Source organism: Protomyctophum bolini, assembly GCF_963924005.1.
Source record: "Protomyctophum bolini genome assembly, chromosome: 5".
Lineage (NCBI taxonomy): Eukaryota > Metazoa > Chordata > Actinopteri > Myctophiformes > Myctophidae > Protomyctophum > Protomyctophum bolini.
The window spans coordinates 46,838,174-46,856,091 of record NC_137866.1 but is presented as its reverse complement, the minus strand read 5'-3'; the positions used below and the strand labels follow the sequence as shown (position 1 = coordinate 46,856,091).

Below are 17,918 nucleotides of genomic sequence, written 5' to 3'. Positions count from 1 at the left end.
TGCCGGTGGCCGATGGCCAGGAAGGAAAGTTTAGAGTAGACGTGTGATTTGCTGAAGAATCTCAAGAGACAAACATTGTACTTTTAATCCACTACAATTCTTTGAAAACTTTAGTTACTACTTTGGAGATTTCAATGTTGATTAGAAAACCAAATCAGCCCACATTTCAGCCATTTGAAAATAGCAGATCTACAAGCTCACAATGTCGCGACACTTTGTGAGCTTGTAGATCTGCTACAGGCGGCTATAGGCCTACTTAACCTGACGCTGCCAGATGAGGGCGGTATTGGGGAAACATATTCCCCAACACAACACTCATCTGGGATCTCTGACAGAGTTGAGCTGAGTCAGATCTGCTTCGTACCGAACCAATCAGCGTGAGCTAAAGGCGGGATATGTGCAAAAGCGGATGTGACGGTATATAGACACGTCGATATGATTGGTTGTGTTTGCACGCCCACACGGTGATAGACAGACGCTCCCATCCAATCATCTACCATGTATCTTGAAAAAAAGGAACAGCCCCGTCATCGAATTTGCTTCCGCGATCCCAGATCCAAATAAGCTGTGAAACAAGTTTGTGTAGCAAGCTTTTTGGATCTGGCAGCGTCAGGTTAAGGCCTATACTCTCATTGATGATGCACTCTCTTCAAGTTGCTCTGTAAAAGAGCATCTGCTCAATGCAACACGGTGTCTGATCGTATGCAACCAATCTAGCTACTGTTACTGTGAGAGCAATGGTATAGACTAGGCAGGATTTCAAGAAAAAAATTGCTATAATTCTAAAGTGTCATAAATGAACACTGAGACAGTCCTGTGTGAACAGGGTCACACGTTCTGGTCTCAATGTAAGTGGTCTCAGAGTCTTACCTGCTTCAGATGTAGGTGTGGAGACACAGAGGAAGTAGACAGGTTATGAAGTTTAATCACCAAGGACCTCGTCGCAGCTCACTGACCTCTCTGCTGTCTACTGGTTCTTTTATACAGCATACTGGCCAATCAGAGGCCTAGCCAGCTATACAGCCAGAGGGGGGGGCAGTTTCCTGCCCACTTTGCTGAAAGTGGTAGTTACTTTGAGCTACTTTTACTTTAGCTTGAGTATTTTCATTCTTCAATAGTTTATACTTCTACTGCACTACAACTGAGAGGCAAATGTGTTACGTTTACTCCACTACAAGTATTTGAAAACGTTAGTGATAAAAAAAAATATATATATTATTACAAAACAGGCTACTGTAGTAAATTAAATATGGATAATGCCATAATGGTGGAGAATATACCTTGCAGGTTTCAGTAGAACAGACCGAGAATCCAGGCACATCCATTAGCTTCCAATAGCATAGTTTATTATTGATTAGCCGAAATCATATGACATACAAGGCGGAATGCATCCTTGCAAGTGAGTTCTCCCCACGATGCTCCGCTCACATATACATTCAATCTCAGTGCATGCACTTAGTGCATGTACGTGCATGTGAGTAGACTTACATTGGTGTTATTGTGTGTTCAGAGGTATGTGTGCTCCCAGTTGCTAATGACCCAGGTTACCTTCCGGTACCTTCTGCTCTCTCATGCCCTGGTGCTGACCCCTTATTTTATGGGTCTAAACTGTCTGAGTCACTATCAATAAATCACCTTGCCCAAACTCAGCTTTGTCCTCATCTCCTCCGGCTCTCTGACCTGTATGACCCTCTATGTTCAGGCCTCCTGACTCAGGTCTCTGAGTATCACTCAATGCTCATAAGAATATAACTCCATATATCTCAATGTAAAGTCTCTCACCTGTGCAGCACATACTATGTACATACATATGACATTGTGTTTGTGTATGCAAATACAGGTGTATTATTATGTGTATTAATGACATGATGAAACCACCTTAACATAGTAGGCTACTAACTTCTGTTCTACCTCTGAGGGGGAAGGGTGGCTTGGTTTGTGAAATGATCCCTCTGCATGCCCTCCCGCTGTTTTAGTTGGAGGCAGCCAGAGTACTGGGTCCCTTCACATCTCTTTCCCAGAGTGTGTCTCCACCTCTATTTATCTATATATCTATATGCCTACTGTATAATGCCTATATGTCTGGGCGCCCATACACAACAGAAACCCCCCTCCTGGCATCCTTATGCCAGGACTTACAGAGGTGCCCAGACAACCAATAATTAACATGACTGGCCCCTTAAATAATAAAATGATATTCAGAGTCCAGACCCCTGTCCGATAAACCACACAAACCATATTTCCACCTGACCCCCCTGGAAAGACAAACAGCCTATTACATAGTAAAATAAGGAAAAACACACGCTCACCTAAGCACAAATGAACAAAATATAACAAAACATTACTCAAACAATACTATCATTGACCTTACTCATAAACTAAAGCAAACTTCTGACAGTATAAGCCGATAAAAACACTACATTAATATCATTAACCTTACATGATCTATTGACTAAATAAACTACAAAACAAATGTAAGTAAATCATTTTAAACATAAACAAATCATATCTTGGCCTATACTGCATAATTACCATTCAAAACAACATGAATCAATCACAACATGCACAGTGACGAAATGGCATATGCGGCGCACATCTAAAACAAATAAAAACCTATGCTTAACGCAAAATCTTCGCCGTCAGTGACTCTGACAACCACCCAATTTCAAAGATAAGCACCCGTGTTTTGAAAACGATCCCAACATTCAAAATGAATCATTAAACCATAGTTTGACGTGCTATGCCCCCTGAATTTTCGACACCCCCCTTGACACAGGAGTGTCATATGAACTCCTTGAATTGTATCACATTTAAAACAGACAAACCCTTTGTAAATAGATTTGAAACTGAACCATGTGCTAACACGAAATGGAACTCCTCGTATAATTGAACTCCTATTTAAACCAAATCAAATTCCTATAGCCACTGATTAAATTCAAATACCTGCAAATGAAAAGTTGACACTCAACACATATGACACAAATAATAAAACAAACAAATAAAACCCAAACAATAACTCCACACATACACGTGTCATTAACAACCCGTTCAAAAATAATAAATCATACTAAGTGACAAAACTGCACATCACCGAATATTACACGTACTGAAACACATAAAACAAAAACAAAGATTCTCTAAGTTGAAATGCAATATCTCTAATGACAGCGGTCCTCTGCCATTCCTCCCCCACTGACCTTTGTTGAGGTCCCCTGAGTACACACCAAGTCCGTACACGCGACATGCGATAGACACACCTCTCTCACTTCAGCCAAGAGACGACAGGTCTCACTAGCTCGCTCTGCAGCTAATTGTTGCACTGACAAAATGAAAACAAACATCCCTAAAAATAGCACTATCCAGTACTTTGTTAAATCTAGTTGATCCGTATCAGCACAGAGAACAACAACCTGTTAGACATAACATCTTTCAACATTAATTAAAACCACGATTTCTCCGCATTGATCACAATTCAGATGAATCACGATTTCTTCTCTCTCTCCATGATGTAAATTGTTCAGAGGTTCAGACACGCGGTAGGAAATGGCTCCCACATTTCTTTTTTCGCCTACAGAATAACAACGCTTAGAGAATCCTCTTGATTCTCAGAGCTGGAATAGCTCTCAGATCTGTAGGTACAGAGCAGACCGTCACCATATACTTCAGTACAAGTGTACCACACTGCCTTGTAGTTGGTTATAGCATCTCCTTCCCGAGCAATCACAAGGCTCTGACTGGCCGCTTATTGCTTGTCATGTCAATCACGACAGCAATAGCATTGAAACTCTCCTCTTCTCCATCGTATCCTGAACGTTGGAAGCTCCTCCCATGGGTCCTGGTCCAGAATAGTGTTCGTTCCGACACCTCATGCAACGAACGCCGTAGTATCTGTGAAGGGTCACCTGCTGTTTTGATCTCCTGACGGTAGGAGCTGATTTAGGAGCTCCTCCGTGTTCCGTAGACAGCTGCCCTGAGGTCACACCCCCCTGGACTCTCCGTCCTCTCGGGATGACCCCATCGTCCTGTTGGTCCTGCTAGATGTCCCCTGTCGACATCTTCTGAACCTGGAGATCACTAGTGCAGTTGGAATCCGAACGGACTCCTCTCCTTTCCACACCTATTAAAGGAAGCATGCAGGCCCCTCTACAGAAATCTCTCACTGAACTACCTAACAATTCACTGATGTCAAATCAACAAGCTCATGTATGCTAGGGCAGGACTGGCGGTTAAACTGAGAGGCACATTGTTTTAACCCTGACAATGTTCAACCTTGGTTGATCATCCCTCGGCTGAAAACTCCACTTCCTGGAGACATGGGCTAAAATCCCCTCAGTCATGTTACTAGCTATAGTCAGCTGTTTCGACCACAGGGTTTACGACTCCCCATGATCAGCATGTAAAATGTACGGTGATGTCAGCCGTCGCCTTCATCACCCCACACACACACCTTGACTAAGGCCAATAATTGTTCAAATTCACACCAAACCCTCTTCCTTGCACTCCACTTTGACATCAGACTCCAGTCACTTCTCACTCCTTAGAGCAAAAATCCTCAAACTCTGCTCACATCTCACAATGAATCTTCTAAAACACAATAGTACAGAAGATAAGGACAGGACAGGAGGTCCTCGCTCGTATCTCATTTACGGTGAGAAGAGATGGCTCTCGCCTCTCCCCTCTTAGTCATACTTTACTGGATATAGCTTGGTGTTCATTCATACATTCATTCATTAATTTCGTTCGCTCATTCACACATACATTATTCTCAATCAAACACTGTGATTTCATTCACACATACTCACACTTTCAGGCTTGTGATCTTCTCATTTAAACCCCTGGCCAGTCTACCCATTTCAAGCTTCATATGACCTGGCAAACATTTCTGTTACTTCTGACACCGTAAGGCGTACCAAATCAAATTCCACCGCCAAAACAAAAAAAAGGTCAACAGTAGACAACATCTACCATCGCTATGCCTTTTTAAATGAGAAGATTCCATGCCTGCAGACATTTGCACCACACACTAGGACAGAATAGAAGTGTTATGTTTCTTCCACTATAAGGAGAGGATGGCCCCCCCCCCTTGACTCATGCACTCACTCACGTGCTCCCACATTCCACACACTCATTTACATACAACCCTCTCATAAAATGAGTAGATGGAGATTTCTCACTTTAAACAACTTTCACACACTTTCTCACATGCACACGTACATACCGTACATGAATAGCCTAGTTCCCTTATCTAATTTAGTTCATTCATTCAGTTTATTTATTAACCTCCTATTAATTTCCAACCTTCATGTGAATATTTGACCGCCTGGAGGGATATTGTTCCCCCCTACTTACATCAGCATGCATATTGTCTTGTGGCATTAACATTTTGACTTGGGTCTACCGTCAGTATGACCCCTGCAGCCCTGCAGAGGTTGCAGTCGGTCGCCCCGGTTACACTGACGCCAGAAATGACTGATTTCTCCACATATGTAACAAACGCTCTGGTTCCTCTGATGGGAATTACTACCCGGTCCTTGACGTCTAGGTGGTCTAACCCCTGGCAGAGGAGAGTATGGGAGGTACCGGGGTTCAGCCTGGCCGGCCCGTGGCGGCTGCTGCTGACTATCTGAACTAACCACCCTCTGTCCTGCCAGTTGAGCAGAACTTACCAGTTGGGCACAAGTCAACGCCCTCTGCATCTCCGCATCTCGTTCTGTCTGAGTAGTTAACTTTCTTCGGTACAGGTCGACATAACGCGCAACGTGGTCTATATACATCGCTTTAGTCATGCTGGTAAGACCCACAACCTCCCTTAACTTCCTCTGCACCGTCTCGGGCAACCCTTGTTCAGTCCTGTGGCATATAAGTATCTGTTCTAGCATGCCCAATTCAGATTCTTTTGTCTTCGTCTCATCTAACCAAAGCCGTTGAATCCTTTTTACGTATTTTTCTGGATTCTCTTTCTCTCCCAGGGGCGCTAACACAATACTGTCATACAAGCTCATCAACTTCATCCCATCCATGGGTGTCTGAGTATATTTATTATTCATTATTAACCCTGTAAAATAAATACTAAACAAAATAATAAACAAACAACCCTCAAACAAAATAATAAAAACAACCTTCCTCAATCAAGACAAGGTCTCTTGTGTTTGTCTGAGTTCTTGCCCTGGCCTTTCTCTGTGGTGTGATGGGTTGACTAAAAACACAAAAATACAAAAGTAATGTCATTAGTATATTGTTCCCTTATATGTCCTACAGATTATTACTATTATTATTATTGTTACTTTCCTATTTCCTATTATTATTATTATTTTCCTAAATGTTCCAACCCGAATCAATATATATATATCATCCCCCCTTTAAAACATGTAGAACATGTTTTAACCATAGTCCACCACAGGCCAAGGCATAATGACCCATGCACAGCACCATCACTTCACGGGAGCAATCACAACAAAATCCCTTTCTATTCCATCAATTTTATCAATTTTATCAGTTAGGCCCGGAACTCTTAATGCATCACCCAACCATATTGTTCACCCGTTTAGCCCGAACAGCACACCAGGATCTACCAGAAACTACCAGCCCAATAACAGGCACATCATTATCTTGTATTATCTCGGCATAAGAAACTTAATCACCTACACCCATTCAGCGTCAAGCCCAATCATGCAACACAACCGTCTTCTCTCCTAGACATGGAAACGTAAGCCCCAAAATAAACTATTCATTCACAGACTAGTCATTCATTCAATTAACCCGACTCCGCACAATAATTCTGAACGTAGGACCTCGTTACCGCAATAATCAAACACTGTAGGGCGCATGATTCCGAAATATGACACCCCAAATATTATTGACACCCAGCCGTGTCGCCAGATCCACTTTGTCGACATGTTTTCTTCTCCCAAAATGACTCTTCCCATTAAAATGGAACTGCAAGAAAACACACTGACAAAACCATTAACTCCTACTCTACCTCGTCACATTACTACTACTTGTCGATGGTGGATTCGATACTTTGTAATATGACGGGATACGCCAGGTTCATGTATCCTCACCATTTCCACTACTTTGGATGTGGTGAACCCAATACTTCACTAAGTAATACCTTACTCCATATACAGCTGGTTCCCGAATGCCCTCAGGAATAGTAAGCTGCACACCAACTCATCAGAGCCCTCTCTATAGCCTTCTGTTGGGGTACAATTAAACCCCAGGGGTCTGCGTGAACTTCTTCACATAGTATCCTGGCTGTATCTCATTTACTGCCAGTCCATCTTTCCTGACCCAACTTGTCTACCAACTGACCTCAGCTAACATTCCCACGTCCCCATATGGCCTCATTCAAACAATTGTTGTTACCTATGAAAATAGTTACTCAAAGTTACACCATAAACGACATCTATGTTATCAGTGTCTTTTCTTTCCCCGCTCACACCCCATATATTTACTTATTTAAATGACGACAGCTCATACTTGCTCTTACTACCATTATCGAATGGTGGGCTAGTACTAATAATTATGCCAACACCATTAGTGAGCTGCGAAAGCACTTTCCGCTGTACTGTACTGTATTTTACTCGCACTCTACCCTGACAACAAATTGAATCTCACCTCATCTCCTCTTATCTGTGACACGCAGCACAAGACCGTCACGCATCATTACAAATACTATTTCAAATCAATTGTTCTTTAATAAAACTATGCCCGCTATATACTGCACTTATATCCTAATTAATCACTTAACTGATACAATACAACGTAGAGATTGATTGACGTCATACTGGTATATATTTGACCTCACATGACTGTAGTAGCATCTTAACTGTCCATCTTCTTATTTAATGAGCATATCACTGCCCACACATGCTGAAGTGATCCAATGATCGATCACCTATCTAATACTATAATATTGACTCATTTACATTAGTATTGTAGTATTTGACCTGCTGAGCACCTGATCATAGTATGTCTTTACATTCAGCCCAAACAATCTAATACCCTGCACTAAACGTCTGTGTACAGAAGGACATGGGAGGTTTGTTACTTTTTTCCCATGTTGTAAACTAAGTCATAAACATTCTAATAGCGCTAGGCCAGCTGTTTTCCCTATGCTTTGTCAAGTCAAGATCCTGGTCAAACTAAAATCATATATCCTGGGGCACAACCATTTAAAGCTTACCAGACCCCACCACCCATTTTCTATACACAGCAGCCCTGAGTTACAAACCCTTCAAACAACTATATTTTAAATTATCACAATTATAGTTGTTAGTACTCTAATATATCATATTCCATGTAGGCCTATGACTTATTGCCATACTCTTTGTTTTTACCTACTGTAGACGCTCTGGATTAAGATAGAGCTCTAAATGCCTAAATTGTAAATTGCATTCCAGTTTTCTCTGAATTTCCTTAGATCTTTGCAAAAGATGTCACCAAATCAATCATCGTCACAATATTCTTATTTGCCAATCAGTGACTAGTTGTTAGCCTGTGTCAGGCCTAAAGAAAGCCCTTAAAAGCTAACATGTTATCCTCAATAAATGCAATCTCTTATCAGCCACACAGTGTTCAGGCGAATTCTTCAATTTTGTCACATACAGTAATACACATAGTAGCCTACATGATCAGGTCTCTGGCTCAAATACCACAAAACTAACTTTTGCCTTATTCGGGACTCTATAGGTGGGCCTTGGGGCACACTGTTACGGTCATGCTCAGTGGCCTTCAAAAAATCTTGTCTACGGATGGGTTTTACCCTGCGGTTCACTTTCCCCCTCTCCTGCCTGTAACATGAGCCATGTCACACAGAGGAGAAATAGACAGTAAACTAGTTGCAAGGGGTAATTATCTCACAAAACAGCATGACCCCAGGCTAGCAACACTAATTCTTACCTCTTCATTACTAATCTGACTACATTTCAACAAAATGCTTGTAGAACTGCTATCTTTAAAACTCTTGTCTTATCACTATATCAAACTCATCATCTTAAATTGTATTTCACTATTTGCTGTCCTAATAATTTCCTCAAAAGGTAATGTAATCCAGGTCCCATTCCATACTACTTTTCCATTCCGTCTTATCTTGGTAAATGGTAAATGGTAAATGGTGCATTTATATAGCGCCTTTATCCAAGGCGCTTTACATAGATTGTGCATTACATTCACCCATTCATACACCGATGGCAGCGGAAACCATGCAAGGCACCAACTAGCACATCGGGAGCAATTAGGGGTTCAGTGTCTTGCTCAAGGACACTTCGACAGTAACTCTGGGGGAGCCCGGGTTCGAACTGGCAACCTTGCGGTTCCCATCCAGGCACTCTACCCCTGAGCCACCGCCGCCCTTAAACAGTTTACATTCTGCTTTTCTCTGAATGTGTCTACAATTTAAATAACTTGCCATCGCGTACATTTCAGAGAACAGGAGATCTGGTGCATTTGGCTCTTAACTAACTTACAACATTAATCAGGGCATGGCCTGTCTGGGGACTTTAGACTATACATTTTAACCACGTCAGGGGAGAACAATCGCTCCATTTTTTACGGCTTAGGGAATTCACATGCAATTTTCCCAATTAACAACAACGTCAGACCATGAGCTGATCAGAACGAGGCAATACACTATTTTAATAGTGATTATAGCTACCATTTTTCATAAAGGCTTAACCCCACACTATAAATTATATAGTGAAGTCAATAGACGAGGCTATCGTTGGTCACTATTATACCTAAATTACTTTTTAGCTCCACGTTCTGATACAGCTTGTCCACAATGCATTTAACTATTAAAAGAACAATGCCCACTATATGTGTTACGAATATGGTTTAAGGAAATCTGTAGATTTCTGCTCCTTCTACAGCTATCTGCCTATAAACATGTCACACCATGGTGTCCAAAAACCATTCCAGTAAGGCCTGTGCAGCACCTTAACTTAGTATTAATATTTTTTCTCATCACACACGTACACATTTGATCTGATCACTCTTCAGACACACAGTATGTGTTTTAGCATAACTTTCTATACTTTTCCCATTCCTCCTCTAGAGGATTATGACACTTCATATAGAATGGATTCATCTATATCCAGTTACATTAAGTATTAGTTCCATAGGCTACCTATCTCCACTTTAGGCTCCCGGCTGTTAACTATTTAACATCACTTTTCACAACGATCTCTCACACTCCTCTTCTTCTCATTCTGTCTGTCTCTCTCTCTTCCCCACACACATACGGGCAGACAGACATTTAAACCGTCATGACAGTCAAATCCATATAGCGCTCAACATTATTTTATGCTCTCGCTAGCAGCGGGACCCACAAGGCGACTGGCGAGGATTATAACCTCCCTTAAGTTATTAGTAGCTACGAATTTAGGCAAGACAGTTTGTCTCCCTTTTAGGTCAAACACTCACAGACATACACTTCATTTAGGACAAACACACACGCACAGCTAGCTCAAGACAAGCAGACGCATGCAGCAACAATGTAATCGAGTATTTCTACTCTCCCCTGCAGCGCGCGTGCGGATCTCTGCGGACCATACACACATGAGTATACACTCCTCTCCCAACCAACATATAGGCCAATTATTCAATACACCAGCCCACACACAACAACCGATCAACAGTCGCAGTATAAACAAAAACAAAACTTAAAAAATCGCATCCAAGAGAGATAGATTGAGTGCAGCGAAACAAAAAAGGAAAAATAAAAATAAGACACTTAGGGTCGGATCATCATTAGATAAATCCACGCAGGGCCGTGTGACCCACTTGTTGAGCATAGCCTATACACACAAGGATCCAGACATTGAGACACTCGGTCTAGATACGAGTATCCCAAATAAGAAAACAAATAAATAATTAAATGACGGAGGCTGACAGGAGTTGTCATCACCGTTCCATGACACTTACGCACGCACACAGCCAAAATAGACAGAGACACAGCCCACAGAAAGGCAGACAGATCGACCACACTTTTGACAACAAAAACAACCTACCCTATCATTGCAAATTCAATTTTAATCCAACCTTTTTCATCACATCCATCATAATTAACTGGTACCAATCTGTACCTGGTGTCTCAATACACCTCCCAAGGCTCTTACGTTACCTGCCTACATATATATTATAATGGGATGATTTTTTCACATGGGGTGAGCTCAAAGCCTTAATTCTATGTAACCCGCTTCTGTTTACATATTCAGTTTTAACAATTTTATATAACCTTGTGTCACATATTCAGTTTTAACATTCGAAAATTCTTTGCCACCCTCATGCGCTGCCCCACAGGTATAGTCGCGAATTATTACTCCGTTTAATTAGGACAGTCTCCCCGCGATCATTCCCCAGAATGATCGTTACCAACCAAGACGCAATCCCACGTCCCTAATTATTCCCAAAACGTAATAATTAAGCTTATGGCCGCCACTGCATTCATTCCATCAATCATGTCAAACCAGTTCATTGTACAGTATAAATGAAACAAATAAAAAATACATCTCAAAATTAACAAATAACAGCCTCACGCACCATTCATTCCGTGTCAACTCGGTGTAGGCTACCCACCGATATTATCCAGTGAGCCCCCGCTCCCGTCACCCAAAGCTGACGTTCATGTCACATCATAAACACATAAACACACCCCAGAACGATGCGGCCCTTACAAATAATCCAAATACACTGTACAATGAACGCATATAAAAGTCGTATAAACATGATCGCATTCAACACGTTCCTAGCAAGTCTTTTTTGGACAACATGGGGTATTTCCCAGATAAGCCTGTATAACCAACACAGGTTTGCAGTAGATTATTCACCGCTCGACTTAATATGGACTTAAATGACTCCAGCGCAGTCGGCACAACATCGCACAGATCCGGGAAACCCCGTGTCATCACATTTCAGTTTTCACTTTTTATTTTAGTTTTATATTTTATATCATTCCATTTAATTTAATTCAATTTCACTTTCAATTAGTTTTACAATTTTATATCAATCTACTTTATCTCTGGCAACTGCTATTCCCAGAAATAGAGTAGGTAATCATTATTATTAATAATAATAATTAATAATAATAATTATTATTATTAATCATGGACTCTCACTGCCTGCAGTTTAGTAATACTCTCACCATTATGCAACCGACGCCAAATCAACGTAGGTTCTTTCCGTTAACCTGTTCCTGGAAACGCAGTGAGTCAACTCACCAGGTCTCCCCCCCAAAAAAATAAAAAAAACAGGCTGAGATCGTCCGCAGCTAGCTCGCCAGATTTGTAGTAAATTAAATATGGATAATGCCATAATGGTGGAGAATATACCTTGCAGGTTTCAGTAGAACAGACCGAGAATCCAGGCACATCCATTAGCTTCCAATAGCATAGTTTATTATTGATTAGCCGAAATCATATGACATACAAGGCGGAATGCATCCTTGCAAGTGAGTTCTCCCCACGATGCTCCGCTCACATATACATTCAATCTCAGTGCATGCACTTAGTGCATGTACGTGCATGTGAGTAGACTTACATTGGTGTTATTGTGTGTTCAGAGGTATGTGTGCTCCCAGTTGCTAATGACCCAGGTTACCTTCCGGTACCTTCTGCTCTCTCATGCCCTGGTGCTGACCCCTTATTTTATGGGTCTAAACTGTCTGAGTCACTATCAATAAATCACCTTGCCCAAACTCAGCTTTGTCCTCATCTCCTCCGGCTCTCTGACCTGTATGACCCTCTATGTTCAGGCCTCCTGACTCAGGTCTCTGAGTATCACTCAATGCTCATAAGAATATAACTCCATATATCTCAATGTAAAGTCTCTCACCTGTGCAGCACATACTATGTACATACATATGACATTGTGTTTGTGTATGCAAATACAGGTGTATTATTATGTGTATTAATGACATGATGAAACCACCTTAACATAGTAGGCTACTAACTTCTGTTCTACCTCTGAGGGGGAAGGGTGGCTTGGTTTGTGAAATGATCCCTCTGCATGCCCTCCCGCTGTTTTAGTTGGAGGCAGCCAGAGTACTGGGTCCCTTCACATCTCTTTCCCAGAGTGTGTCTCCACCTCTATTTATCTATATATCTATATGCCTACTGTATAATGCCTATATGTCTGGGCGCCCATACACAACACTACAAAAAGGTAGATTGCGATGATCACAAAGGCTGTGCAGGTAGATCACATGACATGCCCCTAAAGAATATTTAATTTAAATATATTAAAAAGGGGCATCTGCCACTCAAATTAATGTGACTTAAAGCAGTGGTTCCCAAACCTTTTCATGTCAAGGACCCCCAAATTGACACTTTAGGCCCCCATTTGAAAATATATGCCAAGGGCCCCCATAAGAGAAGGTTCTGGCAGTGATTTTCAACCATTTTCATTTCAAGGACCCCCAGTTTGACCTGAATTAGGCTACGGTCCCCCATTTCTATCTCGGGGACCCCCGATTTATATCGTAAAATCAAAGTTAATTCAACTCTGATAGAGTGTACAAATGGAACCAAATGGACCCGTTCCTACTGTATGACTATCATTTAGCTGGGGACCCCCTGGAACTCTCTCAAGGACCCCTGGGGGTCCCCGGACCTCACAAGGGCCTGTCGGCTCCAACCCACAATACAATACTTTGTTTTCAAGAGTGTTGCTGTGCACAAACAGAGGGACATCGGTATAGCATTACAAATTAAACACAATAAAACCCTACTTAACCACAAAAAAAACATTAAAAAAAAAACCCTACCCATTCCATTGCCCCCCTCTATTACCCATTCCAAGTGCATTTGTACTGTATGTAACGCCATTGCCGCTATTCCAAAGCCCCCTCGGGTACATATTTAAACTATTTTCAGCATTATTTGTGTGGATCTTGTTGAGCTGGTCGTTTTGGAAGTAGCTCTCAAGTAAAAAAAAAAGTGGGGGCACACCATGGGCCTATACATTCATAGCCTGGGTTCCAGCCTTTTTCGCTGCGTTCTGCCGATCTGAAAATCAGCGCAGTGACATCTTCAGATCCGCGGAACGCAGCAAATAAGGCTGGAACGCGTGTGCTACTACATGGTGGACAGTAACTGAGTAAATGTACTTACCGGTAACCCATTTGGTCCTGACGTCGAGTCAGTTTTCTGAAATAGCCTAATATGCTTCTGCTTACTTGGAAGTGTCTTTATATTTAAAACATTGTAGTGTTTAAAAGAAACAAGGAAACCAGATACATATATATGTTATGGTGTCTATATACTGTATGTCTATATAACATAACGTGAACCAGAAACCAACATGAATTAAGACATTGAAGCAGCTGTACCAATCACCGGGCAGAGTACACAAATCATCTCCTGACACAACTGGAGAGTTGCACAGCATGAGCTGCTGTTAGGATTAGGATATCAAATGGAACACAGCCACCTTAAAGATTACTAATCATTGTGTGTATTTCTGCACTGTCTGCATTGAGTGACCTCTTTACATACTGTATGCATAGATGTATCTACTGTTTAGACTGATTATATGTTCTCGGTGTACCTATGACCATAGATTACTATGTGTTAATGCATTTGATGAATTACCTCCTGTTTTCCTTTCTTAAAGGGACACTTCACACAAAAAATATATGTTAATGACGTTTAGAAGCTTTAGAACACTTTCCTGGGGGTCTTTATGTTTGTAATGTGTGGTTTTAGATATTTTACATTGTAGCAGTGAGCCTGTTGTCTCTGATGTCATGGACACTGGGCTCACTTCCTTCCTGGACTACATGTTGTCTCAGTAAGACGGCTCTCCCCCTATCCACAAGGAGGAGCAGTGCACCAAAGAATTATGGGAATTGTAGTCCAGGAAGTTATTACTAAGTGCATTATCATTTATATGAATTATCTGGAAAACTGGGAGATGATCTGAAATATCAAGAGGCCAGAAGTAATTTCAAGGTTCAAAAAGTTTAATAAAATATTATCAATAAGTGTGGCTGATGAAGTAGTTATTCTGGAGGGTCTGAGAATTGAAGGATAAAAATAAGTAGAATAAAGAACATTTAGAAAATCTACAGTAGCTGACTGTTTACCGTTGAGAAGGTTTACATTGAAGTCACCTAATAATACACACCTTTTACGCTCCTTAGAGATCATTTCAAGCGTGTGGTAAAGGGCATCATTAAAAATGGCAAGATCTGACTCGGGTGGTCTGTAAATGCACCCAATTATGATGCTTTCCCCATTAACCCATTCTGACCTGAGATCAGATTCATACGAGGTTTTCCACGGGACACACACTGGTCTGATTAACCCATTCTGACCTGAGATCAGATTCTAAAAATGTCAGTCGTTCTTCGAATTTTTCAAAAATAGCAGACCTACAAGCTCGTATCGCGCCACTCGGTGGCGCGATATGAGCTTGTAGATCTGCTATTTTTCAATAGGTAAAGCATAACATGATGCTAAACACCAAAATGGGTGCCCGGTCAGAATGGGTTAAAGGGTAAGCAAGATGGAATTTCAACAAACACCGCTTCCACTAAGGTCTTGGTTTAGTTCCTTTTTTTCCTTGAAATTAAACTGATCTGAAACATAGAGGGAAACACCACCACCTGGTGTGGTGTTTCCACAGGAGTGGATAGCATTATAATTTTCCAAAGGATAGAGACAAGTAATATTATCGTGAAGCCATGTTTCTGAAAAAGCCATTACTGAAAATGAGAAGTTTAGGATAGATAGGTAATCTGTTAGTTGATCATAATGTTGAGGTATACTACGAATATTTAGGTGCAAAAAAGAAAATGTATTTGGTGCTTATACTTGAGCAGATTTACTAAACTGGTCATCAAAGTGTAATATTCACAAGATAATTTTACATTTTTCAGGTCAACATGATTTGAATCAGGATTAAAGAACTCATCATAAATGCTATCCTTATCTATACATAAATCAAAAGGATTAAATGCTGGTAGACTAGATATGGGTTGTAAAGGCACATAAGTATCATCAGTGATGATAAAATAAAAATAAAAAACAAATTAGAAAGACTGGTAAAATGTAAGAATTAAAAAAAACAAGCAATAGAATGGATCTACTTTTCGCGAGGGGGATGAACAATCAATTTATCAAAACTATCAAAGTTTGTGTCCTTAAGATTCTTAGCGCGTTTGAAGATTTCTTCCTTGTCCTTGAATCTGAGGAGCTTTGCCACTATTGATCTTGGGCGTCCTGTATGTAATCAGTGGGACTGAACCAATAGGTGTCATAGCACCACCCCCCTCAGCTCAGCATATAAGGTAGCTGGACAGGCATAGGGAATAGGAGGTGTTTTACCCAGGATCTTTCCTGTTCCAGTCAGGCTGTGTGGCGTTTGTTTGTGCTCGTAGCATCGAGGTAAGCTCTTGGTTTTACTACTATAGGGTTACCTGTCCCTAGGTTGATATGTCAACAACCTTTATTTAGTTATTTATTTATGTTTCTTTTTCTTCGTCAGAAACTGTGGAGCTCGCAGTTAGTGACAGCCCTGTCAGCCTGGGTGTATAATTCAGAGAAACCAAGGTAGGCTTGCTTCATATCGCAACAGCACAAACAAGCCTTTAATTCATGTTGAACTGCCTTCCCGTTTATTTATGCAAACCCTTGTCTCGTTGTTAGACGCAGTTAGACGCAGAGGCAAGCGGCGAACGAGAGCCTGGCCGGCTAATGTGTGTGTCCCTGTGTGTTTACACAACAGTCTTGAGGTAGGCTTGCGTCCGTATTGCAACAGTATAGCAGTTTCGCTGTTATGGTGCGAGTCCTCATGATGTTTGTGATGTGTTTGTTGCACAGACGGTGATCCGAAAGAAATACACTGACAGGAGCCTGCCTAACGTATGTGCGTGTGTAAGCCTGCACACTGAGTCTAGAGGTAGGCTTGCGCCCATATTGCGACAGTATAGCAGTCTTTGTCTTATGAATGAAACTGAGTCCTCATTATATGTTTATATTACACAGACGGTGTCCCGACCGAGCCAAACACACTGTTGTATCGACCACCTGGAGTCCCTGACCATCTTAACAGGGTATGGGCTAGTTTGCATAAGCAGCAGTGCAAAGTACATTTAATGCACTTTATTAATTACTGTATAACTGTTTGGCTACATCAGTGTTGTAGTCAGAATCTGATTCTGAGTACAACCAGGAAAGCACTTTAGCTATATGGTCAATTGGAGGCTAATCAAGGTTTATGTTCCATTACAGATTGGGCCTCATACTGTGAACCGCTGTTCTTTTTATCTTTTTTTTATATTTTGAATTCAAGTCTATGCTGCTATAGTTTTTATACTTTTGAATTCAAGTCTATGCTGCTATAGTTTTTATACTTAATTGGGATTGGATGATATCATATAGCCCAAGTGGCGTCTTAAGCACTTTTACTACTTTAACCAAAGAGTTAACTAGTTAATCGCCAACGACGGATATATTGGTTTCAGGATTATATTGCATAGTTTCACTCGTGGACTACTGTCCCTTTTACAGTGCAGTGTTCTTTTGGGCTTTTAGCCTTTCTTATTGATTTGCAGTGTTTTTAATGCCAACCATATTTGGCTCAGAGTGATAGTGTGCTTATGTTGCAGTGCTCAATCTTGTGTTTATGGACCTAGGAAATGAGTGTAAATTAGTGCAATCGATCCAATTCCTTATCTGTGTAGTGAACGACTTGATAACCCCCTATTGGTATCTCTGTAGATAGTGAATATACGTTTTTAAAGGAGATGTCAATACTGTGAATACATGTATGTTTTTAAAGGAAATGTCAATACTTGTACATTCTAAGAATAAAGTTATACTCTATGAAGCAACCGACAGTTATTGTTCACTCAAACTGAACACTTACCTTGGTATTCCGGGTCTCCCACCCTGTAATTGGGAGTGGCGTAGTATTAC

General features: G+C 41.1%; 1 long non-coding RNA gene across 1 annotated transcript; it reads left to right on the top strand.

Moving 5' to 3' along the window:
• Window positions 1-16,689: 16,689 nt before the first annotated feature.
• Window positions 16,690-17,401, top strand: LOC308315613. The gene is made up of 4 exons (XR_013964054.1): window positions 16,690-16,732; window positions 16,821-16,899; window positions 16,986-17,053; window positions 17,232-17,401. It is a non-coding gene; the product is annotated as an uncharacterized lncRNA (long non-coding RNA).
• Window positions 17,402-17,918: the final 517 nt, after the last annotated feature.